Raw genomic sequence first — 15,728 nt, 5'->3', positions numbered from 1 at the left:
TTTCCAGCCATTGGAATGTTTTTGAAGTTTAGCTACTGTTATAATCTAGGAAATGAAGTAGGCAATTTGCACTCAACACGAGTGCTCAAACCGAAATGAGGTAATGACTAGGTGATCTGTTTTACTGAAATTAGTTGAGAAATAAATATTAGGCAGAACCAGGGAAAATGTCCCTTGACCTTTTTTGAAATGGCAGCGTAAGATCTTTTATATCCACTTGAAAGGACAGACAGGAGGCCATCTGAAAAGCAGCACCTCTGACAGAGCAGCACTCCTTCAACTTCGCATCAAGTGTCACTCTAGTTCAGGCTTGTCCAACACCTGGCCGACAGGCCACAACATTGCCCCCAAAGCATATGTCCGGCCCACGGCCTCACTGTTCAAACTCCGGGGAGGTTGAATTAAAGATTTGCAAGAAGCTTCTCCTACAATCAACGGCGAGTTCCCTCCCTGTTTGTTGCTGCCAGTGAGCCTATTAGTCGCAAATTTGGCTGGGACTTGTTACATTCTGGTGCTGGGCAGGTTGGAAGAAGTGCACTAGAGAGCGTCTAGTCCGCGACTTGTTGAATGTATATTGTTCACCAATAACATGGGTTAGATAACCATAAGAAAATTACCAAAAACAACTAACTACGACGACCATCTCCAGACTCCCTGAGGTAACAATGTCACGAGGTTGTTCTCTACTGCCACCTGCTGGTTGGTGGTCGTATACATTATTATTATTACTATTTACATGATTGCTTATGCACATCATCAAATCCTCTTTCGTTTGGAAATGCATAATATTTACATACAGTATTTGAATTTAATACACAATACGTATGATTTGCATACTGCTTAGAATATTTACATGTTTACAGTCTACCTCAACTTCAATCTGTCTGGCTTTATTTGTTGTCGTGTCGACCTTCTAAGCATTGGTTGAACTTGTGAGTTTTGCTTGATTTTCAACTGTTGTTGAAGATAGTTCTCACTGTGTTTCTGTACTTTGTACATCTTCAGCTTGTTCTGCTTCTGTGTGCTGAGGTAGCATTTGTTCAGTTGTCCTTGGATTGCTTTCAACATCATCCTGTAGTGCCGAAACAAAGGGATTGCTGAGCCTTCAGCAAGGCTCTCCTGTTTCCTCTTAGAACTTGTCCTTCATCGGTGACATTGATGATGTATGACTGAGGACCTGATTGTTGTATTACCTTTGCACACTTCAACCAGGATCTTCTACCCTGATGGTGTCATTCTTTGCTAATGGTTGCAGACATCTTGTGGATTTACCATAATACCCCTCCTGCCTCCTTTTTTGAAATGTGAGCTTCTTCACAAGTTGGTTCTTGCGGAATGTGTGGTAAGGTTGTTCTGAGCTGTCGATTCATCAATAATTGTGATGGTGATAATCCATTAATCAATGGTGCTGCTCTATAGCTAAGGAAAGCGAGATTTAGATCTTCCTGGCTGTCAATAGCTTTTTTGAATAGCTGCTTCACAATGGGAACACCTTTTTCAGCCTTCCCACAGGATTGCGGATAAAGAGTACTGGAAGTAATATGTCGAAAATCATAGCTCTGTGCGAACCCTGTCCATTTGTGACTGCTAAAACATGGGCCATTGTCGCTGATGACAATTTGAGTATTCCATGATGAGCAAAAATGTCTTCGGAATGTTTGATGACGCACCTAACTGATGAGCTTCCTAGTTGTACAACTTCTGTAAAGTTAGAGAAATAGTCAGTCATTAACAGGTACTCTTTTTCTGCCAGATAGAACAGATCCATTCCCACTTTCTGCCATGGAGTCTTAATTATTTCACCCATTCATTATTTGTACTGAAATTTCTGACAATTTGCACAGTTTTCTATCATGATCTGAATGTCTTGATTGATACCTGGCCAGTGTACCATTTCTCTGGCTCTTCGTTTGCATTTTTCTATGCCGAAGTGCCCTTCGTGAATTTTCTTTCGAATCATGGACCGTAAAGATTGTGGTATGACAATCCAGTTTTGCCTGAGCAAATAAACATTGGCTGCACATAGCTCTGCTCTAATGTTCTAATATTTGGAATAGGATCCTTTTGGCCATCCCTCAGTGAGCTATTTCATTATCTTCTGTAAGGCTTCACCTTTGTTGGTTTTGTGTCTGAATAGTTTTGACTTCTCATCGGACACTGGAAGGGATTCTGTCACAAGAATCACGTGTTCTTTAACATCCTCATCCATACGTTGTTCTTTCTTCATGTCCATAGCTCGAGAGAGTGCATCAGCTACTGATAATACTATACATGAGATGCATCAGCTACTGATAATACTATAGATGAGATTGAAGTCAGACCTCTGTAACTTGGTCATCATACGTTGTATTCTTGGTGACATCTCATTTAGATTTTTCTTTACTTTCGCCACAAGTGGTCTATGATCAGTTTCAACTAAGAATGTCGGAAGGCCATATATGTAATCATGGAATTTGTTGAATCCGTTTATCAAGCCCAAGCATTCTTTTTCTATCTGAGCATATCTACGCTCTGTGTCAGTCATCAACCTTGACACATAGGCAATTGGAAGCCAATTTTCATCATTGTCTTGCTGCAATAACAGTGCTCCCAACTCATCTTTCGACGCATCTGTCAATATTTTTGTCTTCTTTGTAGCATCAAAAAATGTCAGCACTGGAGCTGTTGTCAATGCTTCCTGTAGCATTTGCCACTCATGCTCATGTCTGTCAGACCATTGGAAAATATTATCCTTTTTGAATATTTCCCTTGAGCATGTTGTTTTTGCTGATTAACATAACATAGAATTTACAGTGCAGAAGGAGGCCATTCGGCCCATCGAGTCTGCACCAGCTCTTGGAAAGAGCACCCTACTCAAGGTCAACACCTCCACCCGATCCCCATAACCCAGTAACCCCACCCAACACTAAGGACAATTTTGGACACTAAGGGCAATTTATCATGGCCAATCCACCTAACCTGCACATCTTTGGACTGTGGGAGGAAACCGGAGCACCTGGAGGAAACCCACGCACACACGGGGAGGATGTGCAGACTCCGCACAGACAGTGACCTAAGTCGGAATCGAACTTGGGACCCTGGAGCTGTGAAGCAATTGTGCTATCCACAATGCTACCGTGCTGCCCCCTAGATTAGGATTATAGATTAGGAATACATTTTCCGATAAAATGTATCAGACCTCACATCCTGAAGACTCCTTTTTTTGTCAGTTGGATCTGTCATGTCTCTTGGTCAGTTTGTATACCTCTAGTAGAAAGTTTGTTTCCCAAGAATGTGATTTTTTTCAACGTCAAACTGGCATTTGGCTTTATTTAGTTTCAGACCATGCTTTTTGATGCTTTTCAGCATTTTGCTAAGTCTTTCGATGTGCTCTTCTCTTGTTGAGCCCCAAATGAAAATAAGGCCTTGAGTTCCTTCTATGATGTTGATGCGACCATCAATTCACTCAAGGACTCGTGTCGGAGTAAAACAGTGGTTTTAATTAACTATCAACTTTGCCTGCCTGCGACTGGTACATACTGAGGACCGTCCCACAGGCCAGCTACTCTTATACTCCTTCAAAGGAGGCTGAGCCCGTACATACTCCAACATCCTCCAACATCTCCCCCTGTGGGTGAAGCCATACAATGACCCACAGATAAAACCCACAGGGTTAATAACATAGAACATAACTGGTGAATTAACTGTATTTACAAACATAGAACATAACTGGTGAATTAACTTTATTTACATTCACCACATTCACCCCCTGTAAAAAAATAAAGTTCGGCGGGGGTGATGGGTCACAAGTTCAGCCGGTCCGGCGCCAGGATCGTACGCTGCGACCGCCAAAGCACTGGTGTTGCAGCTGCTTCAGGTGGCTGGGGAAGTGTGTCCGGTGCAGCCCCAGGGGTGGACTCTGGGAGCGTCTCTTCCTAAGCTTCATTCCTGCGGACTGGTGTGCCGGGTGGAAGGGAGCGCCGGAGCCAAATGGGCGCAGGGGAGCTGGGCATGGGAGAAAGAGCGGGGTACAGCGCGGGGGGTACTGTGGACGTAGTGGTGGCGGAGCCTGCGGGCGCAAGTCTCGGAAGGAGATGGTATCCTGTCGACCATCGGGGTGCTCAACATATGCGTAGTGCGGGTTTGAGTGCAGGAGCTGGACCCTCTCTACCAGGGGATCGGTCTTATGGGTCCGAACGTATTTCCGGAGGAGAACCGGACCCGGTGTCATCAGCCAGGGTGGGAGCGAGGCCCCTGAGGTAGTCCCTCTCGGGAAAATAAATAAGCGGTCATGAGGAGTCTGGTTTGTGGCCGTGCAAAGGAGGGACCTAGTAGCATGGAGCGCATCGGGGAGGACTTCCTGCCAGTGGGAAACCGGGAGATTCCTGGACCGTAGGATCAGTAGGACGGCCTTCCAGACCATCGCGTTCTCCCTCTCCAGCTGTCCGTTTCCCCGGGGGTTGCAACTGGTAGTCCTGCTCGAGGCGATGCCTTTACTGAGCAGGTACTGACGCAGTTCGTAGCTCATGAACGACGAGCCCTTGTCGCTGTGGACGTAGTTGGGGAAACCAAACAGGGTGAAGACACTGTGCAGGGCTCTGATAACAGTGTGGGTGGTCATACCGGGGCACGGGATGGCAAACGGGAAACGGGAGAACTCATCAATAATATTGAGAAAGTAGGTATTGTGATTATTTGAGGGGAGGGGCCCTTTGAAATCGATACTGAGGCGTTCAAAGGGCTGGGACGCCTTCACCAGGTGGGCCTTACCTGGTCGATAGAAGTACGGTTTACACTCCGCACAAATTTGGCAGTGCCTGCTTACAGCTTTGACCTCCTCGGTGGAATAGGGCAGGTTGCGGGCCTTGATATAATGGGTGAGCCGGGTGACCCCCGGGTGGCAGAGGTTGTCGTGGATAGCCCGTAGTCGGTTCTCTTGCGCACTGGCGCATGTGCCGCGGGACAGGGCATCTGGGGGCTCGTTGAGCTTCCCAGGACGATATACTATATCGTAATTATAGGTGGCGAGTTCGATTCTCCACCTCAAGATCTTATCGTTCTTGATTTTGCCCTGCTGCATTTTGTCGAACATGAAGGTTACCGATCATTGGTCGGTGACGAAGGTAAACCTCCTACCAGCGAGGTAGTGCCTCCAGTGCCGCACGGCTTCCACAATGGCTTGAGCCTCTTTTTCGACCGAGGAGTGTCGAAGTTCAGAGGCGGTGAGGGTGCGTGAAAAAAACTCAACCAGTCTACCTGCTTGATTGAGATTGGCGGCGAGAGCGAACTCTGATGCGTCGCTCTCCACCTGAAAGGGGACAGACTCGTCCACCGTGCGCATCGTGGCTTTGCCGATATCCGCCTTGATGCAGTTGAAGGCCTGGCGGGCCTCGGCTGCCAGAGGGAAAAGGGTGGCCTTAAATAGTGGGCGGGCTTTGTCCGCATACTGGGGGACCCACTGGGCGTAGTAGGAAAAAAATCCAAGGCACCTCTTGAGGGCTTTGGGACAATGAGGGAGAGGGAGTTGCAGGAGGGGCCCCAGGACTCCGTCTTCCACGACGTAGCCGAGGATGGCTAACCTGGTGGTGAGGAAAACGCATTTCTCCTTATGAAAGGTGAGATTGAGTTTTTGGGCGGTTTGGAGAAATCGGTGGAGGTTGGCGTCATGGTCCTGCTGATCATGGCTGCAGATGGTGACGTTGTCCAAGTACGGAAACGTGGCCCGCAGCCTGTACTGGTCCACCATTCGGTCCATTACTCATTGGAACACCGGAACCCCGTTCGTGACTCCAAAAGGGACCCGGAGGAAATGAAAAAGGCGGCCGTCTGCCTCAAACGCCGTGTAGTGGCGATCCTCCGGACGGATTGGGAGCTGGTGGTATGCAGACTTCAGATCCACCGTGGAGAACACGCGGTAGTGCGCGATCTGATTGACCATGTCTCCAATCCGGGGAAGGGGATACGCATCAAGTTGCGTAAACCGGTTAATGGTCTGGCTGTAATAAACCACCATCCGGAGCTTCTCCCCAGTCTTGACGACCACCACCTGAGCTCTCCAGGGGGTATTGCTGGCCTCTATGACTCCTTCCCACAAGAGACGCAGGACCTCAGATCTAATAAATATTCTGTCCTGCATGCTATATCGCCTGCTGCGAGTGGCTACTGGTTTGCAATCAGCGGTGAGATTAGCGAAGAGGGAAGGAGGGTCGACTTTCAGAGTGGCTAGGCTGCACACAGTGAGTGGGGGCAGGGGTCCGCCAAAGCTAAGCGTCAGGCTCTTGAGATCACATTGAAAAACGAACCCTAAAAGGAGGTGGGCGCAGAGGTCTGGGAGCACGTACAGTTGGAAATTAGTGTACTCAGCGCCCTGTACCGCTAAGGTTACCGTAGTGCACCCTCGGATTTGTACCGAGTGTGACCCCGAGGCGAGGGAAATTGTTTGTTTCGCCGGGAATATCGGGAGCGAGCAGTGGCTTACCAGATCCGGGTGGATGAAACTCTCGGTGCTCCCAGAGTCGAACAGGCAGGGTGTCTCGTACCTGTTAACCCGGACGGCCATCATTGAGCTCTTGAGGTGCTTGGGTCGCAACTGGTCCAAGGTGACTGCGCTGAGTTGAGAGTAACCGGCGGCGTGATCGGCTGTGCTGGGGCGGCCCCACGGTGACTGTCCGAGCAGGTCGTACGCGTCGAGCGGCGTAGCAGATGGCGTCCAAGATGGTGGCCCCCGTTGATAAAGCATGGCGGGCGTCAAGGAAGGTGGCGTTGAAGATGGCGGCCCCCATGGATCGCATGTGGCCAGCCGCGTGGGGGAGGATTGCCAAAATGGCGGCCCCCGTGAGTCGCACATGCTGTGCGGAGTCGGAGTCGGCAGGCACGCTGCCACATTGCGAGGTCTGTGGGCCTGAGAGTCGGTAGTCCGGGTCTGAGAGTTCGTGTGCTGAGGCTTGGCGAGGCAGACCTTGGCGAAGTGCCCTTTTCGGCCGCAACTGTTGCAGTGCGCATTGCGGGCCGGGCAGTGCTGTCGAGGGTGTTGAGGCTGGCCGCAAAAATAACAAGGCAACCCACCATGATGAGCGGGTGGGCGCGCAGCACAGGCCTGGGGTAGTCTCTGGTCGGGAGCCCACGAGGGGGTCGAGTGTTCGGCCGGAAATGCAGTGAGGCTCTGGAAAGCGACCTCCAGTGAAGTCACCAGTTTCACCGTCTCGTCCAGGTCCTGGGCCCCTTTCTCGAGCAGTCGCTGCAGCACATAATTTGATCTGACCCCCGCAACGTAGACGTCTTGGACAGCGAGCTCCATGTGCTGAGTGGCCGTAACGGCCTGATCGTTGCAGTTGTGTGCGAGGGCTTTGAGGTTGCGCAGATAGCCGTCGAGTGACTCCCCGGGGCGCTGACGTCGAGTAGTGAGAATATGTCGCGCATAGACCTCGTTCACAGGCCGCAGGTAGATGCACTCGAGGATTGCGAGAGCGGCAGTATATGAGGTGGCCTCTTCGAGTTGCACAGAAATGCGGTGACTCATCCGTGCGTGGAGGAGACTCAATTTTTGTTCGTCCGTGACGAATGGCGTCGATGACGCGGCAAGGTAGGCCTTGAAACACCGCAGCCAGTGTGAAAAATTTCCTTCGCCTCCGCGGCCTGTGGATCGAGCTCCAGTCTGTCAGGTTTGAGGGCTGACTCCATAATCGTTTTTGTTCAGATAGTTAATTAAATTGATGCGACCATCAATTCACTCAAGGACACGTGTTGGAGTAAAACAGTGGTTTTAATTAACTATCAACTTTGCCTGCCTGCGACTGGTACATACTGAGGACAGTCCCATAGGCCAGCTACTCTTATACTCCTTCAAAGGGGCGGAGCCATGGGCTGAGCCCGTACATGCTCCAACATCCTCCAACATCTCCCTCTGTGGGTGAAGCAATACAACGGCGTGAGTTGGCGCAAGCGCGAGAGCGCCAGCATGTGCTGCCGTCATCCCAGCGCATGCACAGGGGGGGATCATCTCTGCGTCGGTCATCGCGGAGGACCACAGCAGCCGACGTGGAGGAATAGAGTGCCCCCACGGCACAGGCCTACCCGCGGATCGGTGGGCCCCGATCGTGGGCCAGGCCACCGTGGGGGCACCCCCCGAGGACCCTGGAGGCAGCCCGCGCAGCCATATCCCGCCGTTAAGTACCTACTCTAATTTACGCCGGCGGGACCGGCCGAAGACGGGCGGCCACTCGGCCCATCGCGGGCCGGAGAATCGCCGGAGGTTGCGCTGGCAGCGGCCGCCAAACGGCGTGGCTCGATTCCTGCCCCCGCCAAATTCCCGGTGCCGGAGAATTGGGCAGCCGGCGGGGTCGGGATTCATGCCGCCCCCCTCCCCCCCCGGCGATTCTCCGCCCTGGCGGGGGGGTCGGAGAATCCCGCCCAAAATGCTTAAATTGAGATCTTTGGGATCCATGCAGATTCTCAGGTCATTATTTATTTTCTTCACGCAGACCATGGAGTTCACCCAATCTGTTGGTTCTTCAATTCATTTTATCATCCTTCACTCCCTGAGGTAACAGTGTCGCGTGGTTGTTCTCTACTGCCAGCTGCTGGTTGGAGGCCGTATACATTACTATTTAAGTGATTGCTTATGCAGATCATCATAGGACTCAGTCTCTGATTGGAGTAGCAATGAGCAGTGATTGGCTGCTCTTTTGTTTTATGAAAGCGCGCTCTCTCTCCCCCACTCCGGGCAGGCACCAGACCATGAAGGAGTACAGGATCAAGTGGACAGAGAGAGCATGGGGGCCACAAAGTCGAACAGGATGGCATATTTTTTTTAAAAATTGGCATAAAGTATCAAGATCTGCAAATACACACTGGCTGAGACCATGAGATGAAATTATGCTGTTCACAGATCGGCTGACCACTCCACGGTCCATCCCGAGCAAGGGAAGCAAGTGGGGCTCAGGTGATGGCCAGTAAAAAGGGTAACAAACAATATTTTTTTGGCAATCGGGAGGAGGTCAGGAAGGTCCGTGGAATGAGAAGCAGGATATAATCTGCGGAGTGGATGGAGATCGGGAAGGCCCGCCAAATGGGATGAAGGCAGGGGTGGCACGTGGCACAATGGTTAGCATTGCTGCCTACGGCGCTGAGGACCCGGGTTCGAATCCCGGCCCTGGGTCACTGTCCGTGTGGAGTTTGCACATTCTCCCCGTGGGTTTCACCCCCACAACCAAAGATGTGCTGGTTAGGTGGATTGGCCATGCTAAATTGCCCCTTAATTGGAAAAAAAATAAAATAAATAATTGGTACTCTAAATTTATTAAAAGAAAATGGGATGAAGGCCCGGCTGCACCTCCAGATTGGTTCTTCCTGAGGTCTAGTGCCCAGAATTTGCGGTGAGTAAGTGAAGTTATGTGAAAGGTGAAGTGTTGGGTATTCTGAGACACAGACGAACCAACACGGTTGCGATGGGTACAACGCAGTTTTATTTCTTTTAACTATTTATATAACAAACTCTGGTACTCAGCACATGGTGATGTCTGAGTGTCTGGCTTGGAGGTCCTTGCCCTGAGCCGTCTCCTGCTGGACTGCCCGGGAAGAGTCGTGTTCCTTGTTTTGTACTGTGTATGCTCTTGTCTGTGATTGGCTGTCGTGTTGTGTGTGCTAATTGGTTCGTTGATCTGTCCATCACAATGTATGTGTGTATGTGCTGTGATGTTCACTTGAATATCATGACATCCTCCCTTTTTTACAATATTATGTGCCTACATGGTTATAAATAGAGATGTGTACTGAGTGCAGCTAAATGTGTGTGTGTGTAATATTTACAGCATGTACATGGGGCTTAACTATATACAAGGGGCGATGTCGGGTGTGACATAATAACGAGGTTGTACCATAACAAAAAAAAACGTGGAAATGTGGAACGATAAAACAAATTCCTGTAACGATAAGAACATAAACAGGTTAAAACAGTGGTTGCATGAGTTCAACGTGTAAACAGTCTCATAAGTCCAGTCTAGTGGGTGGGCGACAAATTCGGGTCGACCGCCTCAAGGGTGGGTCTGGAACCACTGGCTGAGGTGCGGGCCTGGCCATGGGCGGCGACGGAAGGGGCATGGTAGCAGGCAGCTCCACGAAGTCGCTATCAGGAACCACAGGAGGACACGGTGTCAGTGTAAGGTCTTGTTGCGAGCGTGGAAGTAGGCGAAGAGCCCGGCGATTGCGCCTACGCACGGATCCATCAGGCATGCGAACCAGAAACGAGCGGGGAGCCGCACGTCGGAGAACTTCAGCATGTGCTGACCAGCCACCTTGTGGTAGGTGGATGCGGACGTCGTCTGCAGGGGCCAGGGCTGGAAAATCAGTTGCCCATGTGTCATATGACCTCTTCTGGCGACCGCGCTGCAGTTGCATCCTGTGCAGTCCCGGAGCATGGTCTATTGTGGGTGCCAGGATGGAAGGCACAGTGGTCCTGAGGGCGCGACCCATCAGCAGCTGGGCTGGTGAGAGACAAGTGGCTAGTGGGGCCAAGCGATAGGCCAGCAGGGCGAGGCAGAAGTCCGACCCGGCAGCAGCAGCCTTGCAGAGGAGCCGCTTGGCAATGTGAATGCTCTTCTCCGCCTTTCCATTTGACTGGGGTTGCAGAGGGCTGGATGTCACGTGTGTGAAGCCATACGAAGCAGCAAAGGACGACCATTCCTGGCTGGCAAAACAGGGCCCATTGTCCGACATGACAGTCATTGGAATGCCGTGGCGAGCAAAGGTGTCTTTGCAAGCCTTGATTATAGCAGACAACGTCAAATCGTGCAGGCGTATGACTTCTGGGTAGTTAGAGAAGTAGCCAACAATGATGACATAGTCCCTGCCGAGCGCGTGAAATAGGTCGACACCCACCTTCGCCCAGGGGGACGTCACCAGCTCATGGGGCAGAAGCGTTTCAGGAGGTTACGCCAGCTGAAACCTTTGACAGGTGGGACAGTTGAGCACCATGTTGGCAATATCGTCACTGATGCCCGGCCAGTATACCGCCTCTCGGGCCCTCCGTCTGCACTTCTCGACTCCCAAGTGGCCTTCGTGTAGTTGGTCGAGAACCAGCTTGTGCATGCTGTGCGGAATCATAATCCGGTCCAGCTTCAGAAGGACACCATCAATGACGGCCAGGTCGTCTCGGACATTGTAGAACTGCGGGCACCGCCCTTTGGGTCATCCTCCCATCATGTGGCGCATCACACGGAAGGGGGTTGGCCGCAGTCTCTTGCCGAATACGGGCCAGACTGGAGTTGTCAGCTGGCAGATTTGCCGATGTGAAGGCCACCTGCGCATCGACCTGACATACAAACCCCTCCGAATCTGGCGGCGTGCTCACTGCTCTGGATAGGGCATCCGCCACGATGAGTCCCTTCCCTGATGTGTAGACCAGTTGGAAGTCGTACCTCCTGAGTTTAAGTAGGATGCGCTGGAGGCGAGGGGTCATCTCATTCAGGTCCTTGTTTATGATGCTGACCAGGGGGCGGTGGTCAGTTTCGACAGTGAACCGGGGAAGACCATACACATAATCATGGAACTTGTCTAAACTGGTTAGCAAGCCCAGGCACTCCTTTTCGATCTGCACGTAGCGCTGCTCTTTGGGTGTCATGGCTCGCGATGCATAGGCAACTGGGGCCCATGACGACGTGTCATCCCGCTGCAGGAGCACTGCTCCAATGCCAGATTGGCTGGCATCAGTCGAGATATTGGTGGCACGAGACGTGTCAAAGAACGCCAATACCGGTGCAGTGGTGAGTTTGAGTTTGAGCTCCTCCCATTCCAGCTGGTGTGTGTGTTGCCACTGGAACTCTGTGGACGTTTTGACGAGGTGGCGCAGAGCTGTCGTGTGGGAGGCAAGGTTGGGAATGAACTTCCCCAGGAAGTTGACCATGCCAAGGAAGCGTAGCACTGCTTTCTTGTCTGCCGGCTGCGGCATGGCTGTGATGGCGCTCAACTTGTCTGCATCCGGACGGACCCCTGACCGAGAGATATGGGGCGAAATTCTCCTACCCGCCCCGCCACATTTCTTCCCCGACCGGCCGGCGGGAGTCTCCGTAACACCGGCCGGTCAATGGGGTTTCCCATTGTGGGGCAGCCCCACGCCGTCGGGAAACCCCCGGGTGCCGGCAAAACGGAGACTCCCGCCGGCGGAGAATGACGCCCCTGGTCCCCCAGGAACTTCAGCTCGGTTTGGCCAAAGGAACACTTGGCTCGGTTGAGGCGCAGGCCGTTTTCCCGTATGCAGGCAAAAACGCGTTGGAGATGATATATGTGCTCCTGTGCTGTGGTGGACCAGATGATGACGTCGTCCACGTATCCGCGCACCCCTTTGATGCCTTCCATCATCTGCTCCATGATCCTATGAAAGACCTTGGATGCCGAGATGATGCCAAATGGCATCGGATTGTAGCAGAACCTGCCGAAAGGGGAATTGAAGGTGCATAGCTTTCGGCTGGATGGATTGAGTTGGATCTGCCAAAACCCCTTAGAGACATCCAGTTTCGTAATTATTTTCGCCTGGGCCATTTCATTTGTGATCTCCTCCCGTTTGGGTATGGGATAACGTTCCCTCATGATATTGTTATTGAGGTCTTTTGGGTCAATACATATGCGGAGCTCGCCGGAGGGCTTCTTGACACACACCATGGAGCTGACCCACGGGGTGGGCTCCGTAACCCTGGATAGGACCCCTTGGTCCTGGAGATCCTGCAGCTGCTGCTTGAGGCGGTCTTTGAGTGGCGCAGGGACTCTGCGAGATGCGTGAGTGACCGGGATGGCGTCTGGTTTGAGGCAAATTCGGTAGGTGTATGGCAGTGTTCCCATGCCCTCGAATGCCTCCTGGTTGTGGGCGAGGAGCGATTGGAGATGTGCGTTGAACTCTGCATCTGGGAAGTCAGATGTGCCGTCTGAAGAGAGAGAGTGGAGAGCCGTGCATGCCTGTGCGCCTATCAGGGAGTCCATCGATGAGCCGACTATCTTGAACGAGAGTGTGGCCGTGTGTGTGTTGTGTGTCACCTGGAGCTGGCAGGATCCCATAGCCGGGATAACGTTCCCGTTGTAGTCGACCATTCTGCACCGGGACGGTCGGATTGGTGGTCTGACCTTCATGGCGTAGAAGGCTGACCATGCTATGAGGTTGGCGGAGGCGCCAGTGTCCAGGCGGAAAGTGATCGGCGATCTGTTGACCGTCAGGGTGGCACACCATTCATCACCCGGATTGATTGTGTTGACTCGGTTCCCATCAATGACCGCAACCCGGAAGGCGTCTCGGTCATCTGTGTCATCGGTCTGGATGTCGTAATGTGGAGGCTGAATGGTCCGCACGTTCCTGCGAGGTTGTCGGAGTTGTGGAAGATCGACAGGTTGAGCTGCTCGACATTAAGCAGCGTAGTGGCCCACCTTGCCACAGCGTAGGCATTGTCGAGTTTTTGCAGGACATTGCCCTTTTAAATGTGCAGCTCCACAGTTGCCGCACGTCGTGACGTCATGGTGTTCGTTGCGCCACTGCGCATGTGCAGTTCGGTCTTGCATCGAGCGCGCCTGCGCACCACGTCCCTCAGTGTTGCCGTAGGTTTTGGCACGCACAAGCGCGGGAGGCCTCGAAAAGCGCGTGAAACCGACGCCCTCGTCTGGCCCGTGGGCCGGGAGAAACTTGATCGCCTGGACCCGTTCGGCCTCGTGGGGCACATGGCTCGCCAATCCGGTCGCGTAGGACCCCCTCCGCGCCGATTCAGTCGCCAGAAATTGGGCATAGCGGCGAGTCGCGTTCTCGTGCAGGACACAGGCTTCAACTGCAGTTGCTAAGGTTAGGCCTTTTATTTTTAAAAGCTGCTGGCGTAGGCTGCCCGAGGCAACCCCAAAAACGATCTGGTGCCGGATCATGGACTCTGAGCTGGTGTCGTAACCGCAGGACTGCGCGAGGATGCGGAGATGGGTAAGGAATGACTGAAAGAGCTCATCCTTACCTTGCAGGCGTTGCTGGAAGACATACCTCTCAAAGCTCTCATTGACCTCAACGTTGAAGTGTTGGTCGAGCTTGAGGGGACTGTGTCGTATTTAGATTTGTCCTCACCTTCCGCGAACACCAGGGAGTTGTAGACATGGATGGCGTGCTGACCTGCGGTGATGAGGAGGATGGCGATCTTTCTTTTGTCCGAGGCGCTCTGTTTTTCGTTGGTTTCCAAAAAGAGTTTGAAGCGCTGCTTGAACAGCGTCTAATTTACGCCAACGTTCCCAGCGACTTGCAGCGGCTGCGGTGTGTTGACGGTGTCCATGGCGCAGGATGGCAGATTTGTGGGTAGGTTTTAATTCACTTCTGGTACCATGAAGTGTTGGGTACTCTGAGACACAGATGAACCAACACGGTAGCGATTGGTACAACGCAGTTTTATTTCTTTTAACTATTTATATAACAAACTCTGGTACTCAGCACATGACTGTCTGAGTGTCTGGCTTGGATGTCCTTGCCCTGAGCCGTCTCCTGCTGGACTGCCCAGGAAGTGTCGTGTTCCTTGTTTTGTACTGTGTATGCTCTTGTCTGTGATTGGCTGTCGTGTTGTGTATGCTAATTGGTCCGTTGATCTGTCCATCACTATGTATGTGTGTATGTGCTGTGATGGTCACTTGAATATCATGACACGAGGGTGAGTGTGTGAGTGCAAAAGTGTATCAGTGTGATTGAGAGAGTGAACCTGGGTGAGTGAGTGTGTGATAGAGAGAACCCTGAGACTAGGAGTGAGCCAAACATGCACCCTGCCTTCCTCCTCCTTTCTTCCAAACAAACCTATCCAAAAAGCAGGCTGAGAGAGGAGGAAAGTCCAGGCTGAAAGGCTTCTAATCCCACGAAGGCCAGCAGCGAGTGTTTCCACGCAAAGAGGTTGCAAGGTCGGTATTAGTGCAAACCAACTCCTTAGCTCAGGCCCAGCACTCATACCCGTTCCTCCCACCGCCCACTTCCCTGGTGACCAGCACTTGGTGCCTCGTCTATCTCTAACTCTGCTAAAAGGAAACAAGGCTTTCTTGGTGAGCTCTGCTACTTGTCACATTTTAATGGACATTATTATTATTATTAATAACCATTTTTGAAATTATCAATTTATTGCTTTGACATTGATTTTTTTAATTCTTGTTTAATGTTGTGTGAAATCTCATCTTTCTAAAATGTGATCATTGGCCCCTTAAGTAACAAAAAATGTGAAATTTGGCACTCTCAATTGAAAATGTTGGTCAAACCTCCTCCACGTTATGTGCTCTCATCTCCAGAGTGGGTTTTGAACTCACAACCTTCTGATTTAGCGGGAAGAATACTGCCGCTGAACCACAGCTGGTATCCAAGACGAGGGGTGGGATTCTCCGTTTGAGAGACTAAGTGCTAACGCCGGGACTGAATGGGGGGTGTTCCCCAGTCCCGATAGGGACGCTAGTTCCGGAGCCATTCAGGACACGCTAATGGGCCAGCACTCGCGCCACGTGGATCGAATCCATTCCTATTATTGCCGGTGCCGGATTCGCTGGGCATGGGATTGGCACTGGAGAGCCTGACAAGCTGGAGTTGCATACAAGGACTACACTCCCCCCCCCCCCCCCCCCCCCCCCCACACACACAGACGACGATGGCACCACGGTGAGCAGCCCCAAAGTTCGCAAGTGCGGAGCTGCATGTACTCCAGGATGCTGTGGAGGAGAAGCGGGACAGTGTTCCCAGAGGTTGAAAGGAGGCTGCCACCTGCCGAGGTCAACAG

This window comes from Scyliorhinus torazame, chromosome 22 (genome assembly GCF_047496885.1).
Source record: "Scyliorhinus torazame isolate Kashiwa2021f chromosome 22, sScyTor2.1, whole genome shotgun sequence".
NCBI lineage: Eukaryota > Metazoa > Chordata > Chondrichthyes > Carcharhiniformes > Scyliorhinidae > Scyliorhinus > Scyliorhinus torazame.
The sequence above is the reverse complement of the archived record's forward strand: the minus strand, read 5'-3'. Positions refer to the sequence as shown.